At 37.7% G+C, this 18,811-nt stretch overlaps 1 long non-coding RNA gene across 3 annotated transcripts in view; it reads left to right on the top strand.

Moving 5' to 3' along the window:
* Positions 1-9,292: 9,292 nt before the first annotated feature.
* Positions 9,293-18,811, top strand: part of LOC112546951 (uncharacterized) — a 38,850-nt gene continuing 29,331 nt past the window's right edge. For 2 of the 3 annotated variants that reach the window (XR_012903862.1, XR_012903860.1), the window contains exons 1-4: positions 9,293-9,523; positions 10,883-10,943; positions 12,913-13,085; positions 13,676-13,726. This is a non-coding gene — a long non-coding RNA (uncharacterized LOC112546951). The remainder of the gene's footprint in view (positions 9,524-10,882; positions 10,944-12,912; positions 13,086-13,675; positions 13,727-18,811) is intronic. The other variant, XR_012903861.1, reaches the window with a different exon arrangement.

Here is an 18,811-nt window from a genome sequence, read left to right as displayed (position 1 = left end):
AGTGCCAAAAAAAGTACCCAGGCATGAACTACTTTAAGACAGACCCAAAAGAGAAAACAACAGAATTCCACTTGTCATTACCTACAGTCCACAACTCAAACCCCTCCAACACATTATCCATAATCTACACTCTATCTTGGAAAATGATCCCTCACTCTCAGTATGTCTAGACTACATGCCTCTGTCTCCAAAGGGATGTAAATTAGATATACTGACATTTAAATCTCCTGTGCTTCATTTGAATAAAAATGGCCCTGACTTGACAGCCACTTTTTGCCGATAAACTGCTGACTTCACAAAACACGGTGGCCATTTTTATTCAAATGAAGCACGGGAGATTTAAATCCCTACTTCATTTGCAATGCTGATATGTCTCATTTACATCCCTCTAGTGACACGGGGATGTAGTCTAGACATACCCTCAGCGGCCTTGGGGGAAAGAACTATTCTTACTTACAGACAATACCCCAAGCTAAAACGAATTCTTTCCAGTTACCATGCTACAGAACTACATCATAAACATCCAGGAACCCAGCCCTGCAATCAGCCACAGTGCCAACTCTGTCTACATATCTATACAAGTGAATTCATTACTGGAGCCAACTACATAAGCCACCAAATCAGAGGCTCATTTAACTGCACATCCAATAATTTAATCTATGCCATCAAATGCCAGCAATACCTCAATTCAATATACATTTGAAAAACTGGACAGTCCCTACGGGAAAGAATTAATGTACACAAATCAGATATGCCTAAAGTGAACACACACTAACCTGTTGGAGAACACTTTAATCTCCCTGGGCATTCATTAACAGATCTTCAAGAAGCTGTTTTGTTACAAACCAATTCCACAAGCCAAATACACAGGGAAGGACTGGAACTACAACTCATTCAAAAGTTCAATTCTCACACCCATGGACGGAATAAAGATACTGGATGGCTGGGTCATCATCAACCTACCAAACAATGACTGTGACAATCGTTCTTTGTCTAAGTAGACTCTCATGATACCATCTACATATTTCGTCAGTCTTTAAGTGCTACCTGACCATTTGTTGTTTGCTAATTAATGGTTCTTATCTGCCTCTGTTGACTATCCAGCTTTTAGGTACTTAAAAACTATTTGTTTTTCCTATTACATTCTAGCTCTTCTTTCCCCTTGATATTTTTTACCCACTGCCTTTTCTTTTACCCTCCCATCTTTTCCTTCCACCCTCCCTCCCTTCTCCCCAATTTATTTTGGTCCTGGACATCCAACACTCTGGATGTCCTATGTCATCTGAAGAAGTAGGCTGTGCCTATAAAAGCTCATGATACCACCTACATGTTTTGTTAGTCTTTAAAGTGATACCAGACTATTTTCTGGTTTGTTATGTATTTCTAATATAATTGTATGTAATAAATCTATGTATCATGTAATAAATCTATGTACCATGGCATCTGGGAACTAGTAGGTATACAGAAAGCCAGCAAGAGAAGAGAGGCAGAAATAATGGCTTAGGAAGGCTCTTTGATAGTACTTCAAGTGGTATCCAGTAGAGGGTCAATGACTAATAATTAAACATTTTCTACATGATCACATCTTAGGATACTGGCAGTTTATTCGAGGATTGTTTACAACATTTATGTGGTCAACAATTAACCTACTTCAGAATGCTTCAGAATGTGCATACTCTTTCTCTCTCTCTCTTTTATTGTTAATTATGCAACCCAACCCAATGTAAACATCGTTGCACATGAGAAGCAACAGAAACGAGGCATTCTGTGAGTATCTATCCACAATTTGTACTGAGCCAACATTGTTGGAGGCACATGCTACACAATGTCAAGGAGTATAGTTGTAGCTTCTTATGTGGATACTGGCCCTGTTGGTCCCACAATTACCATGTTTCTAGCGTAGTAGTTAATTTTCTAATCTCTCACACACAGTCCCACAGCATGCTTTGTTCCCACACAAGGATTAAGGAGACTAGAGGGTGTGGGAGATGGCAGGCTTCTTGAATCCTGTTCCCTTTTCCTTTACCCATTTGCTCAGTGCTTTGTATAATCTAGCATAGGCAGAGGTTTAAAGCCAGCATATTATTTATTGTATGAGTTTCAGGTTACTCTTAATGGTACTTTAAAGAGAGTTTTAAGAATGTCCATACACTTTGGAATCTCCTGCTGGGATGTGTTACACCTAATTATTATTCCCACCTCACAGGTGACTGCTGTTGTGTTCTGTAGCTAGGTTATGTCTACACTGCATGATTATTTCAGAATAAGTTATTCTGAAATAAATATTCTGAAATAAATATTCTGAAATAGCTTATTTAGAAATAGTGCATCTATACTAAAATATGGAATAGCATATTCCAAAAAATGGAAGAGGAGTTATTCCCATAGAATGAGGTTTACAAACACTGAAATAAGCCACCCATTATTTCAAAATTAGTTTGAAATAATGTGCTAGCTGTGTAGATGCTCAACTAGTTATTTTGGAATAACGGACATTATTCTGAAATAACGCGGCTGTATAGAAAAACCCTAAGATGGGAACAGCATGGTAAATGTCATTGTTATTACCTCATAGCAGTATCTTTCACATGCAGTATTTTACCTTTGTATCATCTGATCCAAATAAAACCAAGAAATCCTTCTCCTCTTTTACAATTTAAAGGCCTATTGGTAAAATAATGTATTTTTATATTCAGATAGAGTTGCTCTCCTCTCCTTACTGGGAAAAAAATGCTTCACTTGGTTGTATAATTTATTTCAGACAAATTATTGAAGGCATTGCTTGGGTAGTGGCAGTGAACCTTTAAATTCAGTTTAGCATAAAAATAGAATTGATTTGGCTTTTAAGGTTTCTAGTCAAATTATAAAGCTCTTAAAACATGTCAGTCTTTATATAACTTTTCTGACAGATGAATGGTGTTTTCAGAGGACCACCATGCAATCACTCCAACTTCCTTTACTCCCATGGCTCCCTCAGGGTGGCACACACTCAAACAGAGAAATAATATTTATAAAGCATGCAATATGACTGAAGTTGCAAAAATCTGAGATTTCTAGATCTGACATAATAATGCCTAAATTTGCCTTTTATTCTTTCTGTTTCTGATCTGACTAATTAACATAAATTAAATTAAATTAAATTAAATTTTGAAAGAACATATTTAAAATAGTTCTCCAGAGCAAGCAACACAAAATCTGCCAAGTCATTTTGTAAATAGGCCACACTTACACCTTGCACTTATTCCATACTTCTTAAAGAGAATTTACAGATGGTAAACCAGATGCAGACTGGTGAGAAAACTCTGGCATTATCACTTTCAAAATATTTCCATAGCCAGGCATCCTCAGAGATACCTATGCATATTCATAAGCCTTTGGGAATTTGTACTCACTGCTTATTGTATCTTTGACCCTCCCCGTCTTACCTGCACAGAGAATAGATTTTCATCCACTCTAGTTATGAGATGAAAAGTTGTGATAAATAAAAAAATATTTTTGTCTTCAACATATTCACATTAAGTCCTTAACAAAAATACTTACATTGCATTACAACACTCAGTAAGCATCATCTCCCTTTCTAAACATATATTCACCATTTTGCTATTTTGCCGGTTGTCCCAGTAGAAATAGCCATGCATTTAAGGAGAAGAAATGACTGCACGAGAGAGAAAAATCAGATACTATTTTTTCTCATACCCAAGTAAAATTGTATTGACAGTCAATGACTCAAAAGACATGATAACTTGGTAGGAAGTAGAAAAATATGAATGCTCAGAGTTCTTTCATGCTGAAATATATACAGTGTGTATCTTGAATTTTTACATAATGTGATGTCCTAATGTACACTACTGTATACAAGGCTCCCATTTAAAATAGGTGTTCCATGTCATTGAATGTATCCATTCTACAAATATTGTCCCTGGTTCCAAGCAACAATGCTTGTCTAAGAGAGTCTAGAAAACATCAATTTTCTGTCACTCTTTTCTTAATATTTTGGGATATGTAAGTGTATATTTGGGTGGCAAAAGTTTGATGATTTAAAACTTCTAACTGATCTTCCTCTCAGCTTTTGTTTTTTAAAGATAAAAGCTAATTTAGTGCACAGGAAAAGGAAGGATAAAAACCACTTCCTAGGACTTAGGCAAATTGCAAAGGTTCTGCAAATTTCATACATGTTGTTCTGCCAAAGTAAATTTAGTCTTCATTTTCAGTGTCATATTCTTATGCATGTGAGTCTTATCTGTCAGCAGACTGCCTGTCAGAGTAGGTGCAGGGTTTCTTCACAGTGATTTAGGTTATGTCTATACCACAATTCTGGGATATGATTGTAGCTTGTATAGCTTTAATCTAGCTAGCTTTTGTACTTGTGCTGCGAAGCCACAGGAGCATAGCATTCAGAGACGTCTAGCTGTGCAATTAATTACCCAGAATTGTGGGTGGGTTTCTATATCTGCAAAGGTTTCACAGTTCTTGTATCCAACCTATATAGATTAAAGTGATTGCAGTGTAGACATACCCTGAGGCTCAGATTGTGCATGAATAACGCCAATAGGTGGACCTAAACCTGGAATCCGGGGGCTACGTCTACACTGGCCCCTTTTCCGAAAGGGGCATGCTAATTTTACAGGTCGTAATAGGGAAATCCGCGGGGGATTTAAATATCCCCCGCGGCATTTAAATAAAAATGTCCGCCGCTTTTTTCCGGCTTTTAGAAAAGCCGGAAAGGAGCGTCTACAGGCCCCGATCCTCCGGAAAAAAGCCCTTTTCCGGAGGATCTCTTATTCCTACTTCAAAGGAATAAGAGATCCTCCAGAAAAGGGCTTTTTTCCGGAGGATCGGGGCCAGTGTAGACGCTCTTTTCCGGCTTTTCTAAAATCCGGAAAAAAAGCGGCGGACATTTTTATTTAAATGCCGCGGGGGATATTTAAATCCCCCGCGGATTTCCCTCTTACGACCTGTAAAATTAGCATGCCCCTTTCGGAAAAGAGGCCAGTGTAGACGAGACCCTAGAGTTTACTTCATGAGCTTCTACTGCTTGAGCTAAAAGTCAACTATCTCCCAGCTAACTCTGCAAAGCACACTCATCCTTTCTCTCTGCAAGTGGTCTAAGTGCCACTATATGGGACAGTAAACCACACCCAGAAGGTGTGTGGGTTAAACAAGCACCTATACATGAGTAATGTCATCCATGTGGGCTTTCTATGTAGTATTGCTTGCTTGTGTAAAGTTTATATACACATGAAAGGGGAGAATTTATGCATCCATCTTTTAAAAATTCCATTGCACTACAGCAGACTTTGTGGCTTGAAGTCTATGCTTGTTGACTTCGTAAGTGTTTATTAAGCAGAACATCATCATAGTGGAGCATGATCTACAACAGTGACTAGCTCATTGCCTTATGCAGCAGCTTTAGTCTGCTAATTGACATACACTTATGCTTCTGAAATGTAAGGTTTAAAGCTGCCAGTTGTGCTCATTTATTATAGAGTACCCAACAGCCTGACTGCCTAAGGACTTTAAAACAATATTTTTCCAATATCCTATTGATTTTTCAATAATTATAGAGTTAACAGAACCAACATAGGAATATCAGATATATGTCTAACAAATCACACAGTGTATATGCCAATAGGTAATATGTCACCAATAAATATGGTCTGGTTTTAGCAACCTGTGGAAATAGCCAATTTCTTATGCATAAAGTTTACGTCTCTTTAGCAGTGGTGAACAATATTGTAATAACAAAAATTACTTGAACTTTTCCACGCTGTCACCCAGAGACCACAGAATACTTTACAAATATTAAGGGCTAAATGATGGGAAGGGTAGGAAGAGCCAGGGACTAGGAGAGAGGGCTTTGATGTAATGGGAACTTCCAATGTACTTAGGCTGATATAGGTACAATGCCTTCAGGAACACTCTGGCAGCATAATGATTTATTATAGAACCATAGAAAATTAGGTTTGGAAGAGGCCTAAAGAGGTCATCTAATCCAATCTCCTTCTCAAAGCAGAACCAAGTCCAAGTAAACCATTTCATCCTGGGCTTTGTTATAATGGTTCCCCTGGCTCCTTAGCCAATTATATGGATAGGTAGGGAGGGCACGGCTACAGCTGTACTAGAGTGGCTTAATTCTTATCTTTTGGGGAGATTGCCAGCTTGGGCAATTGTTTTTCATTCCAAAGGATCTTTCAAATTCCCTTCCTACCTCTGCTCTTATTTAACCTTAACAGTGCTTAGGCAGCTGACATACTGAAATCACTGCTTTTCACAGTGACCAGTATTGTCTCATAGTTTCCTTGTGCTTCTTCTGTTTGTTGCATCCTCCTAGTTTGTCTTGTCTTAAAGTTAGCTCATCAGACCAACTGTCATTTTGTTTGGTTTTGGTTTTGTACAGTGCCAAGCAGAATGGGGTCCTGATGTGGGTCTGTGGTACGCTGGTACCACAAATACATAATCTGAGAGTCTGTTAGAAAGTTTAATAAGGAGACATAAACTACAGAATTCTCAAAGTTATGTTGGCATCCCACTCTAGCTATCTATTACACACAAAAAACTACATGAAATATATTAAGTTTGCAATGTCAGAGACTCACAAGTCAGTAAATGTCATAGCTAACGTTTTCTGCACAACCTTAACCCTATCCCGCCCCATGCGTATGCACTACAGAAGTCTGAATAACATGATTACACATTATTTTACTTTTAGCCTCATTCTGTGCACAGAATATTGTCAAAGGGAGCTATTTTGAAAATGTGGTCCCACTTATGGTTTCTGAGTACTTCTGAAAATCTGGTCTATATGACTATTTCTATTAATAATGCAGGAGGGTATGCATGGAGGGGTATATTTCAGAACACAATGAGAAGGCCAAACCACATTCCAGAGTGAATATGGGAGATCAGAACTATTGGGATGGTAGACAACATGAGGATATTCAATACTAATAGACCTAAAATTCAATAGCCCAGAAATGGACACAAATAGCACAAAATTGGGGATGGAGAGGAAACATCACCAAATAGCACCGCTGTATCAGTACTGTATCATCACAGTACTAGGCCATTAAGTTGAGTACCCTGCTGCCACAGGCAACCCTGACATATAGATCAAGTTCCCATCCATAAATGGATCAAGTTCCACTTTAAAACTAATTAGTTTGTTTGTCCCTACTACTCCTATTGTGAGTCTCTAATGTTTAGAGGCCTCCTTCTAATTTCTAGACTGAATTAATTTATGTCTAAAGTATATTCATTTGAAATGTATTTCCTGGTCTCCTTAATGCTGTCCTTTAAAAAAAAAAGGTTTATAAGATATAATAGATGTAATTATATCGATAGAATGGACTGAATTGGAGTAAGGGAAACAGAGGAGAGATGTTCCACAAGTTATTAACCAATTAATTTTGAGAACTTCTACTTTTTGGAACGGTTTCTCCTCCTTAACAGAATGCATTTACTTTCTCCTAGAAATAATAACCGACGTACCCTGAAATACAGAAAGCCATTCAAATGAAAGGGAACAATATTCCTATAAACAAAACATCTATCAGTTGACAATTGCAAGTATCCCTGGCTAATTTTAATAATATTTATGCTCCTTCCAATTTAGAAACATCAAAGGTCTCAAATGCTTTTAGATAGAAGCAATATATGAACCATACATTTTTAATGAGCTAAATTATAGGTACAAAGCAGCTTGCTATCCTTCCTAAAGTCCATTATGTGCACTCCATTCACAATATGCTGTTATCACAGACAATCAGAGCAGACAAAAACAGATTTAGCAAAACACTTTACATTGAACCTATTTTTCTTTGGATATAATGGAAAGAATTTCCTTATTATAGACAACCTATGAGCTTTTAGAAGCATTACCACTGCACAGAATATGCACTTGTGTGTGTCAGAGATGGAGAAGGGGGATTGTGGAATGAGATGGAAAGTGCTTTGATAATACAACTGGTACAGAGATTATATTTCATAAAAAATAGTTTTCTCTAACTATTACAACTTATTATTTTCTAATGAACACTCCAAAAAGCAAGGTGGTTGTATTTCTGGAATCTTCCTTACAAGTCTCTGACCACAAATTTCAGCCAACAGCAATTAAAATTACCTTATTTTATTTTTCTTTCACTGAAACCTTTATGTTCTCTCGTGTAAAAGGAATGCAAATAAGCTTCAATGTTCAGCTCATGGATGTGTGACTGTGATCAGTAGCTGGCACAGACGTATACCATTTAAACATCTACCCCAAAGCACCAAAACATCAGGTACTTAAATTCTAGTCTAAATGCCATAGTATGGGTCCTAAATTAATTATAATTATAGTTGAATGGATTGCATATCTAGAAATAGAGGTCAGAGTGAAACTCACCTTGAAAATATGCAACTCATAATATAAAACTAAGGATTTGCCTTGTAATACTTTGGCTAGTGAACTCTAATTTTTAGAGCAGATTTTGGCATGATCTGAACCTTTGTATACATGTGAAGAGCTCTGCAACAATACAAAATGTATTTCAGAAACTGCATCCATATGTTCAAAAATGAGCTGCAGATATCCACATCTACATCTACAGATGCACATACCCATGGATATAAAATGGATATCCACAAATTTGCAAGGTTCTAGATATGTCCGTATCTCCAAAAATGATATCCACATCTACATATGCGGATGCAGAAACCCACAGATATAAAGCATATATATAAAGGTTTGCAGGGCTCTGTACATAAACTCTGCCTTCCACATAAGGCGGCAGTGGAAATAAGAACCAAGATTGAGGTGCACAGATATGTATGTGATATGTAACTAGGTAAGCACTGTCAAGCTAGCATTGCAGAAGTAAGACTGCTGATTCTTCTGTTTGATCAGGAAGGAATGTTGCAATTAGTTTGTTCAGCAATGAGAGGGAAACACATGCACACACAGTGGAACCCGTTTACTGAATATGGGTCAAAGTTATTGTGCTTGCAATTTGGGATTATTTCAATCAGTCATTGATTTTCTTCGGTTGACTCTGAAACAATTGATTTGGTAAACTTCTAGTCATGTCCCCAACAAAGCTATCAAATTGATAACAAATACACATGCTCCACTGGTATGGGTCACTTCTCACTGAATCATTGACTAGCTGTTGGCTTTTGTGATCAATTAATTCATTCATTGATTAAAAGAATAAATACATGGACATATTCATTTTTCTCTGAGAAACAAGGTAAAGCTCAGTGATTTTGACTGTTTTGCTACGTGGACATATTTGGGCGTATGATGGATAGAATGGGTATGGTGTATAATAGGTTAAATTCTGAGAATCACTGAAAAAAATCCAGGAAATATTGGCAGAGAGCCAGGACAGCCAATGGGAAGAAAGCGTTAAGATGTAATTTGAAAAACAGGTTGCCTGCTTCTTTCTCTTTTGTGTGAGTTTAAACCAGGAACTGGCGTGGGGGATGAATTGAAACAGACAGGAATATTCATGCCTAGAAATGGACTGGACCTTGAAGCTATGGACGTGTAAGTGATAGGAAAAATATTTAGTTAGGTTCAATCAGTTTATTTTCTTTGTTTTGTAGTTTATTTAAATTCCTCTCTGCTGAGTCTATGTGCGGCCTCTCCCCCCTTTACTGTAACTAAAGCTGAATACCAGGGAAGCAAATCTCTGTACTTCATTTAATCTGTTTATTTTTCTCAATTGCTCTATAACACTTAGCAACCAAGTATGCTTCACCAAACATATCTTTCTGTTTTGTTATAAAATCATCTTTTTTTTTTGAAGACTATGATCTGATTCTTGAGTCCTGGAAAGTAATAGGAGGTCTGTATAAGCATGCCTATGTTGGAGAGGTCAGCTATCAGAGATTACAGTTTGTTTCTCTTTTTTTTTCAAACTCTCTTATGGTAGAAGAGCTTGGGAGGTTCCCTTTGGAAGAAGATCTCACGTGAATCTTCCTGGGTTGAAAAAACATGTTTTTGTTTGTTTGTTTCATTTGGGTGGTGGCAGCATACCACCCATAGTCAGAGAAGCTGTGACTTTGGGGAGTTTTTTAGCAGAAGCCTATAGATGCAAGGCATTTTTAAAGTCTCTTTCAGGCCCCTACCTTCTTCATTCAAAATGCAAGAGTGGGGAACAGCCTTGACAGGGAGTGTGAAGCCATATAAATTTAAATCAAAGGAGATTTTCACATAAACCTCTCTTAATCAACCTACTATGTTTTGCATAACTTGAGCTGTGATTAAGTAGAGGATCCTTGATAGGAACATGAATTTATACTAAGGGGCAGTGATGGGGTTTCACCATATAATGGTCCTTAAAGATCTTATACACTGTTTCATAATGGTCACAATTCAACTTTCATTTAACTTAATGGGAGTTTAAAATATTTACTTGAATGGAAGGAGAAACAAATACATAGTCTTGCATTATAGCAAACTGACTTCTAAAATTGGTGTTATTGTACATGGATTATGGAAGTTTTTAAAATATTCCTTTTTCATTTGCGAAAAATGGCTCGAGAGACATGAAAATTATCTATTCATGGTTCAGAGGTACCCAGTGTTTGCTATTTAAAGCTTTCACATTATATTATTAAATGAGACAGGTCCATTAAACCATTTATTATGATGCAACACACTAGCATTTTATTTTCATAATAGTTCAGAATACATTGTAGAACTTCAGATTAAACTATTGCATCAAATCACACCATAAAATATTTAATTACACATTATTTTTATTATTAGGGATTCTTCAGTCTTAGTCTTTTCTATGATTAAATGAGAAGTTTACAGGCAAGAGATATTTAGTGCTTTGCTCTTTCTGTAACATCCTTTCTAAATAAGAACATCTGTTTCTCAGTCACTTTCTACTTACAGGGTGAGATGCTGTAGTAAAAATTACCAAATGTCAAGCTCCTTCAAGAATGCTGATACACTTGTGAGTATCAACTAATGTTCTTAATCACCAAATCTCTACGCTGGAGGAATACCAGCCTCCTCCTGGATCTACCTCTGGGAGATTTTTTCATCGCCTTTTGTAGAGATGCATAATCAGATATAGTACAACCATTAACAGCCATCTCTTCAAAGCAACTCAATGTCTACTAACACTATTAAAAATCTAAGATTCACTCCTACTTGTCTAAAAGTTAAGCAATAGTTATAAAATTGAGTGGTTAGCTTCACTGACTACCATAATGATGCTATATTTCACCTCACTGAAAAATGTGCCATTTTGATGAAAGCAAAATAGCAAATTTCACACAACATTCAGCCACACATTTTACTAGCTAGTTTTAGCTATATAATGCCCTGTAAATAGTTAGAGATGTATCTGCTCACATCTGAAGAAACAAATAAGTTTACATTATCTCGTGGGCATTTTATTTGCAAAATGCCAAGAAGAAATTAATCTGTGTGGAAATCATTCATCAATGTGAGATTCACAATATAATGATATTTCCAGAATTTCTGTTGCAGAAAAAAGACATTTTAGGTTTGCTTCTAGAAAACAATTTAGAGCTACTCAGAATGCTAAGGGAGATGAACATTAACCCCTACTATTGTTCTAATCTACATGTCTTCAGCTACACAAATAATATTGCCGAAGTTGATGTACTTACTCTGGCAGTTTCATGCCACGAGGTCGGTGGGGGCTACTCTCCCATCACTGCCAGCTACTCTTCTTGTCCTCATGGAGTACTGGCTTTGATGTGATAAACTGATGACTGGTGGACTGATTGCTGCATCATTGATCCCCGGTGTAGTGTAGACAAGTCCATAGTCAATAGGGTGCTGCTGTGTGCTTTATTGGAGTGTGGATAAGAGGTAGGTAAACAGGGTTCAATTAAGAATGGCAGAAGTGACATTGGTAGGCTGGGGAAAACAACCACATAATGTGGCAGGAATTATATATGGCTCTCTGATCAACAGTGCATTTCTGATGTAGATGGCCGGTTCATGTCTTGTCGAGTGAAGGGAGCTTGTTAGATCTGTAGAGGTCATTAAACTGGAACCTACCATATGGAACAGACTGGGAGCTACAATAAGGCATTTTTAGTGGGGAACCTATGCCTTTGGCATGCAAACTCAATCTTGGGTCAGAAATACCTCAAATCCATTGACATTCAAGGGGCAACATCATTTTCTTATGCTGGAAGGATGTATGGTATGAAGACTGGGAGTTTTAGGCTGATGGAAAATTTCTGAACTTCTTCATTCTACCTATTAATATTCAGCAAGACTTTGTAGTGATAAGCTGCTGGATTTGCTTTATTTATTTATTTTCCTAATGTTTAGTTGCCAGGGGGAGAGAAGCATTGGCTATACAGCACCTCTGACACAATACCATAATAATTATTGCATTCCAGAGTAACAAATTGTTGTGGCTGTAAGGATAAGGATGAGTCATCTTTGTTATACAAGAGCTATGTTAGCATAGTCAAAACAGACATCAATTATAAAATGGTTATGAATGTGATTTTCTCAGTTCTCTGTAGCATATTATATGCTGCATTATCACAGAGAACCTGCAAACAATTACTTATTTATGTTATCTCACAACAGTCACAGCTTTTCTTTATTAGATGTTTTACAAATCAAAGACCTTTAAGGTGATACATTAATATCCTTGTGTGTTCAAAGGCTATGCAGGACATGCCTGTTATCCTCCACCTCCATATCACTTGTTAGGGATTTTTAATTTATTCATTCTCTCTCTCACCCAGAATTCTTAATGTGCTGTATAGACTTTGGCCCCAGGATCTGTCATGTCCTGTTTGGTTGCACACAGAACACTTTCCATAACTTTGAAAGCCCTGAAATGATGACTTAATGAAAGTATTGACAGAACCTTAACTACAGCATCCTAAACAAGGTGCTGTAATGATGGCACTGTCTCCTAACAGATGAACAAGTCAAGAATTGGACACCACTCACCAGGAAAGCATTTTATTATAGCTGGGGAAGTGCTGTAATTAATGACGAGAAACTGTCTTACTGCCAGAAAAAGTGGACAGAATTCAGGAGAATAACTCAAAAGAGATTTCAGTGCGCTTGGATTGGAAGTTGAGGAAAGGGGGTAAGAAATAGTCAACTAAAATTATGTGAAATAGCTAGACCATGTTTGTGTCTGTGTTGCCATGATATATACTAGGCCTTTTTACATGCTAATCTGAATGTTTCTTTGTTCTTTCTTCTAAATTCACCTACTCATACTTTGCAGTTGCAAGTGAAATTTTTGCCTTTTCCCCTATTATGTTCAATTTTAAAGAAAAGCTATAAAGTGTGATTGTTGTTGTTTCATAACCAGTCCTAGAGAATGAAGTCAATCAACATTGCCACAAGCTGATCCATATCTCTCCCTCCCAAATGCATCTCAATTCTGGCTTGGAGGAATTAGGTGTTTGCCTGACTCAATTTCAATTTTTAACTTTCAATTAAACAAAAACCTGGGAAGCTAATTGTTTTATTTTCATGCTCCATTATAAATGCTACTAACTTAATCTTCTCTCATTTTTAATCCTAGAGATGATAGCGTTTTTCTGCTAGACAAAGCTACTGTTACTAGGCATACCGCACATTTCCACATACTGCATAAAAAGGTCTGCATGTATTCTCTCAGCTGATAGTACTAGCACTTTTCTATTTCATAAACTCTTATATTTCTAGAGCACCTGTCATCCTGATGGATCCCATAGCTATTGACTGCATCACTAGAAAGTAAGTGGTTGTTTTAGGGTTATTTTGTTTTAATTCTGAGAATACTAAAATTTATTTTTTTGTTTTCTCCTCACAAACAAAAAACAATCATGTTTTATTATAAAATGGGCTTATTTTATAATAGGGAAATCAACCAAAAGAAACAAAGCCTTCTTAAAGCTCCAACCTAAAAGACTGCACTAATTAAGAACAAAATGTCTGCCAACTATGTTTACAGGAAATTAAAGAAGAAATACATGCTTTGAACACAAAGAAATCATGGTACCCAGTTCAGGGAAAGGCAATAAGTGGCCCATAAGTGGCCTATAATAACTGGATGCAGTTTTCTGGGGTTAGCCCCTGGGAGGCTGCCAGCATTTTATTTACCTGCACGTCCACATACACGGCCCCTTGAAGCTTCCATTGGTCAAGGAATGGCATTCTTGGCTAAAGTGAGTTGCTGAAAGTGGCACAGATAAGAATACCACTTCCTGTAGCTCCGATTGGCTGGCAATGGCAGTCTGTAGCCAACAGGAGTTGCAAGTGGCTGTACCTGTGGAAATTTTGACAAAACCATTTTCACGGGATAGTACTTGTTGTTGAGGCACGTGCTGGTAGCTCCAGGAATTAGTTTGACTGTTAGTAGAGCACCTCCTCCTGGCTGCTGTTTCCCCCTTCCATGCTCCTTTCTTGTGTTCTGGACACACATAGTTCCCAGAGTGTGGCATCCTTTTCAGGACACTGTCCTCCAGCATTGCACACTACAGTGATCTCTTGCTACTTTCTGGGGGTTGTATCGGCAGTCCTTGATCTCTACTACCTCTGTGGCCAGCTGTGGTCTCCAAGCAGGAGCAGGACACAATGTGTATGAGCCATGCCTTAGTGGTAATGTGAGGTATAAGGTGAATGGTGGGACCCAGGCCTGCTTACTACCCTAGGTTCCAACCCTGAGACCTCTGGTGACAGCTTTGTCTTGCCCTCCTCTACTCTCCTTCACTGCCTCTTGCTCCCTAGGCCTCTTCCCCTGTGATCTCTGCACCTACCTGGCGCTTGTCACAAGGCCTGTAGCCTGGCAGGTCTTGGGCTAGAGCCTTTGTCCCTACCTCACCTTTGCTTGCCCAGCACTGATCTATAGTGCTTCTCAGGGAACTTATCCTGCACCTTCCCTGATCAGGAAACAACTGGTCATTCTCTGCTGAACATCTCCTTATATACCAGGCTGGGTAGCAACCGGGGCAGCAGCACGGAGCCTGTCATGTGGGGTGCAGCCTTGAGCTCCCCTTGTACCCTCATTCCCATGCCTATGTCTTCTGGGACCAACCATACATGCCAAACACACTGCCTCATGGGGCTGTCCAAATTGGTTTCCCAGAACAGTCACCCTGATTTGCCATCACCCAATGGATGGCTCTGGGTTTAGTTGTCTGGAGGAAAAATTAGGAACCACTGCTGTACAATATTTGACACTAGCCAGCATCAGAGAAAGGATATTGTACTAGCTACCTCACAGTCTGATGCTGTATGGCAATTTGTACGTTCCCTGTTCTTGTGCTATGAAGAAAAATAAATAGAAATCCTCATCTACCTTTTTATGACCACACAGTGTACTTGAACATGTCTCCTCTTCACACTTAACAGCCCCAATCTTCCCAAGCAATTCTTTCTGAGACTCTGATTATTTTCATTGCCAATCTTAGTATCCACATCTATTTCTGCTATATCTTTTTCAAGTAGTGACCAGTGATCAGAATTTAACATGGTAGTCCATGAGAGAGCATAACATTGATTTAGTGGCATTACTTTAAGCAGTTTCTATACAAAACTATATTCCTATCTCTTCTCTCTCATTTTTGAACTTGTTTTGAATGGCGCTGTGTGCAGAGGACTTCTGTGGGCTGTCAGAAAGATGCCAACATGTTATTTAGTGGGAATTTATCTTCATTTAGATTTGCCGAATACCACAAAGATTTCTAGTCACCAATATGTGATTTAATTCAAGTCAGAGTTCAGAATTTCTCAGAATTTAAATACCAAGTTAGTTTCACTTAAAATCAGTCTCAATTTTCTTTCCTTATCTGCTGCTCAATAGTAAGTATTATCCAAGATGCAAATTACCCATTATTAAAACACATTTAAGACCGATTATTTTATCTTAAATAATTAAGGTGACAAAATTCTCTTGTTTGTGTCTCTTAATGTCTCCGTCTTTCTGCTGTTATCTGTGTTTAGCTCAGTAAGCACATTATGTAACTGTGTAAAATGACTTGGATATAATATGTGTGAAAAACATTGAACAAAATAAGGGGCTAATATTAGTGATTATGCTCACACTGTTAGTCTCTGTGACGTTTTGGGGACTTCTTGTTTGAAGCAAGAGATCAGAATTTGGTTTTAATGTGGGTGACTTTTATCCTGTGCAAATATTTGGCAGGATTTGGCCCATATTGTCTTGTACGTACAGGCATGTCTTTGGTAGAAAACCCTGAATAACACTGGCAAATTCACAGAAACAGAATCAACTGAGTGTAACATTCTGCATTCTCAGAATTTGAACAGGTGCCTCAAGGTCTAATGTTTTCTTTCTTTAAAACTATTGACAGTTTGTCACGTGGATGGTCCTCTGAATCATATGCTAATGGTGGCTGCTTTCACAAATGTACAGAACCAATACTGTTTGATATAATTTACATTTAGGAATAAAACAAATCTAGAACATAAGGATAAACTCATGCATGCTGTAATCAACAATAAGTTAGTTAAAACTTATGTTAACAAAAATTGGCCAGATTTGCACAAATGTAATTAGATTTCAGCAGTGCCACATTTGCAAGCAATGGAATGACTGAGCAGGAAAAATTGTCACTTGTTTGGAGAAAGCAAGATCTTCTCCTCAGAGGTTGGTGTTTATAACAAGCAAGCAAAATACATTAAACATGATAAGAGAGTGTTCAGAAAAACTTCCAAGTTGATGCTGAACCCCTAAACACAGAGTCCTACCACTCAAAGGCATTCTTCCTCATTTTCTGTTTCCATGCTCTGTTTATTGATCTTGTCCCACCTTTAGGTATTACTGTAAGATGAGTTAGTGGAGAGGCTAAATTTAAAGATGCCTATTTAGGACCAGCATCTGAATCTAAGTGACTGGGGAAATAGACATTTTTTAAATGGGGACAAAGAGGATATGTTCCAAATTATACTGAAATATAATATTTGACCCTTTGAAGAAACACCCAACTCTTCAAGTGTAAATTTCTTCAGAGAATAGGCAGCTCTAAAGGGAGTCATATAAGACAGAGAAAGCCGAACACAATACAAAGTTATGTTCACAGCATAAGCAGAGAGAAGTTAGATAAAAACCATAAAAGTAGAGTTGTTGGTAGGTTTGCAACATAATGCTACTTTTTAATTTTAAAATTCTGAATTATAACACACAAAATCCAAAAATAGATACACAAAACAGGCTGTTCCCTAAAGTAGAGAGGCACAACTCACATACTTTACTGTAGGCTGACTTTCTAAAGACTGACCTCTGCTAGACGCAAATGACAAACTTGCCTACAGAGCCAACTAGTTTGCAAGCAGGACCAGGAAAACCCACAAACGTTTGGAGTAATAACTTATAATTTTAATAACTTCCAATTCTCAACACTCAGAAGGAATAGTATTTGTGTCTGTACATTTAGGGTATGTCAACACCACAATTAGACACCTTGCAGGTAGCCTATGCCCGCTAAGTCGAGCCAAGAGACTTGGGCTAAGGAGCTGTTTAACTGAAGTTAGATATTCAGGATGGGGCTGCAGCTTGAGTTTTGGGGCTTCCCATCTTTCAGGGTCCCAGAGCCTGGACTGCAGCCCAAGCCCAAATGTCTTCACTGTAGTTAAACAGCCCTGTAACCCAGGCCCCTTAGCCTGAGTCAGTTGGCATGGAGCTAGCCACAGGCATCTAATTGCAGTATAGACATACCCTAAGTGTACAGATACCATCCCTCTTCAGTAATGACATATCCTAAATGGCAAATCCCATTCAAAATTAAACAAAAACCACATGGCTCAGGAAAAGGAGGAGACTATTTGAGTGCCTGCTATGGAGAGCAGAACACTCCAGTGACATTAAATTCAGGATGCTGTCTCCAGGGAATTAAAGACTCAGTCATTTAAAGAAACTCAATTCCTTTTCTGATTCAGCTGTGGTCCAACAAGCATGTAGATATTCTGTTCTATTCTTTTCCAAAGTGATACACACATATCTAGTCTATGGCCAAATTTGATTTAGGCAACAAGATTGAGGGAGGGCAATCCCAACTGACACAGTGGCATACACATTCACGGTGTAATTGAAAGGAGGAGTATACAAATGTACAAATCAGTAAAAGTTATTCCAAGCGGTGCACAAAAAGTGGAGTGGCAGAGGAAAGAATAAGGAAGGAGTGTTTTTACCACTTCTGTTTATTACAGCAATGTATATGGTGTCACAGGTAATAATGAGATAGTAACTATCATGGAAATGGAACAACTTTTAAATTGCATCCACTATATATCATATTTTACATGGTACTAAACTACATGCATGTCTCACTCAACAGGTGCTTTCTTAATAGGGCTTAATTCTGCTTCTATCAAAAACAATGGAAGGCTTGCCACTTACTTAGATGGGAGTGAACAGAATCTCAGATTATGAAAAAGTGTTGAGTCTAGAATTAATGATGTGTCTCGTAATCAAATTCTGTTAAGAGGTATATTGGATAGAATGTGTGCTTTACCAATCCTTTGTTATTAAACCATAACTGTTTAACAAGACAATGGGCTTGATAAAGATATTTTAAAATCAGTGAGAATTTTGCTATAGATTTTAATGGCATCAGCAACAGGCCCAGAACTAGTAAAATGCACACAAACAAGGCTGATATAAAATGATAGTAAAATGAGAATCCAATAAAATTTCATAAAAATGTATTGTTCTAAGTATATGGTATAGAATGCAATATTTTTGGACCTCAAGCTATACATTTGTGACATAAAACCATTGGATTTCCTAAAGAAACTACATTGTGAATATGTGGAATGCAACAAATCATTTCATTTCATTAGTTAATGCAAAGATAAGAA

Source organism: Pelodiscus sinensis, chromosome 5, assembly GCF_049634645.1.
Source record: "Pelodiscus sinensis isolate JC-2024 chromosome 5, ASM4963464v1, whole genome shotgun sequence".
NCBI lineage: Eukaryota > Metazoa > Chordata > Testudines > Trionychidae > Pelodiscus > Pelodiscus sinensis.
This window is presented reverse-complemented; position numbering and strand designations above follow the sequence as displayed.